A 5,591-nucleotide genomic window follows, 5' to 3' on the forward strand; every position below is an offset into this window, starting at 1 on the left:
ATAGGTGATACTTTCTATAATTTAAAACTGTTGATTTGTTGTGTTTTCTTTTCCATCTTCTTCTGGTTTTCATCTTTTTCCACCTGTAAGGTTTCTTTTTACTGATGAATGGTTCTGGCTCAAAGGATGAGGAGAAAGCTTCCATCTCTGTCCCCGTCGTCAGTCACTGGTCACAAAGTTGCGTTGAATTTTGGTACTACATGCTCGGACCTTCAGTATCCAGTCTGAATCTACTGGTTAAAAATGTATGTGGTCGAGCTGACTCCCTCTATGATCATGATGATGAAACTCTGCATTTTACTTATTATTCACTAATTGTTTGGTTTCACATAGAACTCCTCTGAGGTTTTAGTCTGGACTCGTCAGGGAACACAAAATCCAGAGTGGATGAAAGCAGAAGTAACCATTAACGTGACCACGATGCTTCAGGTAAACCTCAGGTTGAGTACAAACTGCATCTCCTGATGTTTGATATAATCTTTTAAAATAATATTTTCAAATAATTCAAGTATGTTTAATTAATTATGAGACCAACTGAATGTTTGATAGTTGGCGTATGTTGTCTCTCTTTCATGCGAAATAATGTTTTATCTTTATTGCAATTTTATGTACCCACTGATACGGATAAAATCTGAGTAAAGTTGATAATTTGTGCTAATTAATTCGTTGTTTTTTATTAGAAAATATTTGACAGCTATAAGATTAATTTGAACAAAAGGCAGTTTTCCCAGAAACACAAAGTCTGTACATTTCATGTAAAAAAATTTTTTTTTTTTTATAATCTTTTTCATATTCCATCTATGATCACAGATAATGTTCACTGGGCACAGAAACACCCAGAGCCAGGGATTTATAGCCCTTGATGATATTACAGTGAGAGGAGGAGCCTGCAGCAGTCAGAGTATGTAAACACTTTTATTAAAAGCAGCATATATCATAACTTTAGTTGTTGAAACTTGTCATTTATTGTTGAATTTCCTTTAGATTTTTGTGGATTTGAATCGGGCTCATGTGGCTTTGAGAACAGCGTTAATCATATGGGTCAGTGGGGGCACAGAAGGGGATCTAAACAGCACGGGGATCACACGTATGGAACTGAACATGGTAGGTGCAGATCTGTCCTAAAATTAAAACAAAAGTCAAATATGGTAGATAACGTGAGGTGTAACGTGAATCAGTACTAGTCAGTATGTCTTGCTTGGTTGTAATAAATTCTGCACAATAAAAACTATTGGCTTCTTTTGATAACTGAATGGGTTGAAGCTGTTGGGCTGTAGATTGCACTGGCCTTGTCCAAATATTGGATCCCAAAGTCAGAGGTTGGATTGAAGCTGAGCTTTGTCGTTCTTCACAGTCATCCATTTGCAGCCAAATCAAATCTGATTGGACCTCTACTTTAGGATGTAAACAGTAAATTTAAGCATGTAAAACTGATGGGAGAGTGCGACGAAGCCAAAATTCAACTTGTCTGCTGGATTCCTTAGATAGAGAACTTTACTAAGTGGCTTTTATGTATGTGAATGTTCCTGTAAAGTGCCCTGAGACAACTTTGTTGTGATTTGGCGCTATATAAATAAACTGAATTGAATTGAATTGAGCTTGCAAAAAGTATTTATCCTAGTAGGCTTTGTTAATAACTTTAATCTGCACTACACATTGAGTTTGGTGCCCTAAAATAACATTAGTTTATGCTAGCCATAAGATGCTAGCAGGCACCAACACAAGTTATAATTATCTAATAACTTGGATTTTGGGTTGTTCATAATAACACAACTTATTAGTAACTTCAGTTCAACAAATTTGTAATTGTAAACCCACTATATATGCATACACACAATGGTGGGCAAAGTACTCAATTCTAATACTTAAGTAAAAGTATTGATACTATTATTCAACTACAAGTAAAAGTTGATCAGTCAAAAGTTTACTCAAGTTAAAGTACTGAAGTACTTACTTTTGAAAATACTTAAGTATTCAAAAGTACAAAGTACATGCATTGAAAAAATACTCAAGTATTTAAAAGTGTAAAATATGTTTTATAATATCAGTACATTGCTGTATTGTTTTGAGTGATTTTACAGAACTTGTAACACTTTGAAACCACCTGATGATGTATTGACATGTAGAACTCCTCTAATACCACAAGCCTTAATAAAACCTGTAAACTACAAATAATATCTTCCATGCATTTTACATTTTTGTGTAAAGTCATGGAAATTCTAACAGATGATGCACATTTAGTCTTTTCCTCAGCTTCAGTATTCATACACCACATTGTTTGTCTGTAAAAGTGCATATATTGACAGCAACAACTTAACACAGGAGAGGAAACAGTAACACTGATAACTGAAAGTACTGCCATACTTAACATAGAAGCTTACAAAACAATGAATGTTCTGCACAGATGAATCTAGCGTAATACCCGAATCAACAACTGGCCAACTGCATTTAAGGAAAGAAAAACAGCAACAGCGGATCACAACGCTGAGCCAAAAGTAACAAGAAGCTTCCTAGAACTGTAGTAGAATGAAAGTACAATATTTGTCTTTAAAATGTAGTGGAGTGAAAGTCATGTTCCCAAAAACACAAATACTCAAGTAAAGTAAAGATACTCAGAAAATGTACTTAAGTACAATACTCAAGCAAATGTACTTTGTTACTGTCCACCACTGTACCATACACCCACACACACACACACACCGCTCAGACTGAGCAGGGCTGACAGAAATCAGACTGCCTGCTTTGGACTGAACAAGAAGAACACACCACACTGAAGCCACGGAGCTCGAATATCCAACGTAAAACTAACTTTATTGCGGTTTAATGTGGTGCTATGTTTGATTAAGTTTGTTGTATTATAGGTCACGACGGAGCTTCCTCCTCTCGATACGGAGGCTCTGCAGACATTGCACGTTGCTGTCTTGCTTTGTGGTGTTTCTAGTGTAAAATACTTCCACACAGCAGACAAGTTACAATGAAACGTTGGTTAGCCGTTAACCACAGTGCTACTGCATGTTTTAGCTAGCTGAAAACTATGAAATGGATTTTCTTAATGTGAGGCGGGTCTTATTACTCTGGGTTTCATGAGACACGCCTCCGTTCAGGAAATCCATTCCATAGTTTGACGCCAACTTGCAGAACAGCAGGCAGGGAATCACATGTGGAGACGTTTTACTTGGAGACAGACATGCGTCATGGATCGGAAATCTCTTCAGGTTGGATCGGAAAAATCCGATACGTAAATTATGCTGGTATCGGACGCCGATACCGATACCGGATCGGACTGGCCCCATCCCGAATGTATATATCAATTCAATTCAGTTTATTTATATAGTGCCAAGTCATGATGTATATATATATATATATATATATATATATATATATATATATATATATATATATATATATATATATATATATATATATATATGTATATAAAACAAAACACCTGACAACAACAAAACTTATTGTTCTTTTAGGTTTCTACATGACTGTGATGAGTTCAGAGTCTACACACCCTGAGGTAGCTGAGCTGCTGTCACCAGAGTTTACTTCAGTCAAAGAGATGTGTGTGCGCTTCTGGTAAGTCCACTCCCACCTCACAGTCACACACATTGTTCTGATTCATGTTTAAATGTGAATGGATGAGTCTGCTTTTTTTAGGTACCAGTTATCTGCTGATCCTTCAAGCAGTCTTGCCGTCCATGTTCTGAGAAGTGGGATGCTTGGCCAAGCTCTTTGGCACCGGTCTGGATCCCCCTCCACAGGCTGGGAGGTGGCAGAAGTCACCGTGTCTTCACCTGCTAATTTCTTTGTAAACTGATAATTAAATAATAATGTTATTTTCTACAATCAAAGTGTCCCTTACTAAGCATCTTAATCCCCATAGTTTTGTTTTCCCCACATATTTTCTAGGTTGTGTTTCAAGCAACCCGTTCACCAGGCTCTACTGATTCAACAAAACTAGATGATTTTTCTGTGAGTGAGGGGACCTGCCATCCTCCTGCCAGCTGTGACTTTGAGTCTGGACAATGCAACTGGGTCAACATCCTGAAGGAAGATGGACACGAGTGGGTTCAGTCCCATGGAGGATCCCATGGTCCACCAACAGACCATACCACTCAGACCTCAGATGGTACTATCACAATTATGCAACACGGTGCAAAAGTTTTAGGCCCTGGATGTGACCTGAGAACATGCTTACAAAGATAGTTACTAATACTTTTTAATCTATTTGCTAAGAGTAGTGAACTGAATCATCTTTAAATGATTTTATCCCCCTTTATTTTTTATCACAGATTTTCAGACTAATACAATCTTATGTTGAGAAATGACAGAGTTCGTCCTGTTATTCCATCCATGTACGAAGGTTTAATTTTTGCTGCTTACAGTGAAGGTTAATCAAATGTGCATCCCTGTTTTTTCCTACAATTTGAAGTTTAAGCTTATGTCTACATGTGCACAACCAGTACCTTAATTAAACCTTGAGGAAAGATACTTTTTACAGTGTAAAAAAACACAATAATGTGTCAAAGTACAAACACTGGGTTTAAGGTTCACTCTCACTGCTCTCAGCAGCGTCTTTCCCAATTTAACTTCTCTTTTTGTCCCTGACTTATGTCCCATTAAGAGTTTTATCTCCTCCCTGCTTTGCAAAGATTTTTTTCTGTCTGAAGCGCGTAAGAAAATGTAAATATGTGGCAACTCGTTTTGATTTTTAGGTTTAGCACCGATGCTTAATGACATTTACTGACAAACAAGTAATTTTCTCTTGAAGAGCTGAGGCTTTATTAATCTCTCACTGCATTCTACATATATTTATTTATCCATATAAACATTGATTTTTGTTTTTCGTTGCATGTAGGTTGGTTTTTATTGAGCTCTGCACGGCACCAGAACCATCCCAGTGTGGCGCAGGTGCTATCCGAATGGATCAGGCTGAACCCTGCCTCATCCTGTCTCACCTTATGGTACCATACGGACAGCAGGTTAGCAGAAAAAAGAAAAATCTCACAACGTCATGACACTTTTCCCTCTACATGCAGTATGTGACAATAAACACAAGGATGTAGTTTATCTGTTGTTTCCTCATCGACTTCCTCAGGAAGTGTGCACAAATGTCATTTAGTCATGAATCACCTGCTTCACTTTGTGCAAGACCGAGAAAATTCTGTGGCAGAGTTCAGACTCATTATGGATACTGGACCGAGTCAATGTTTTGACCCACAGACAGAGATCTGTCATTAAATATTCATCTCAGATGTGGTGCAAAATCTGTAAAACTGACTGAGTTATAGACATTTTTGTTGTTGTTTTAGCTAGTGTTGCTTACCTGTGTCAGCCATGGTGATGAGTTCTAAATATACAACAAATAAAGTTCTGAAAGTTTCACTAAAATCCGTTCAGTGGTGATATTTTGCTAATAGACAAATTTGACACCAAAGAATCAATCAAAACTTTGTGCAATCTATTCTACTAAAAATATGTGTTGGAGATAATGTTCAGCCAGTACCAAGCTGAAATTTAGCTCAGTGATTATAAAATTGGCTGAGTCATAGCAAGTTCTAGTTCGGCTTCTTTGTGCAAATTTA

The 5,591-nt window shown here is 37.2% G+C and overlaps 1 long non-coding RNA gene across 1 annotated transcript; it reads left to right on the forward strand.

Annotated features, from left to right (window-relative positions):
- The first annotated feature begins 222 nt into the window (after window positions 1–222).
- On the forward strand, window positions 223–1,055 carry LOC119414714. The gene is made up of 4 exons (XR_005187015.1): window positions 223–245; window positions 334–429; window positions 811–901; window positions 985–1,055. It is a non-coding gene; the product is annotated as an uncharacterized LOC119414714 (long non-coding RNA).
- Window positions 1,056–5,591: the final 4,536 nt, after the last annotated feature.

The sequence above is a fragment of the Nematolebias whitei genome, chromosome 9 (genome assembly GCF_014905685.2).
Source record: "Nematolebias whitei isolate Nwh7 chromosome 9, NemWhi1, whole genome shotgun sequence".
Classification (NCBI taxonomy): Eukaryota; Metazoa; Chordata; class Actinopteri; order Cyprinodontiformes; family Rivulidae; genus Nematolebias; species Nematolebias whitei.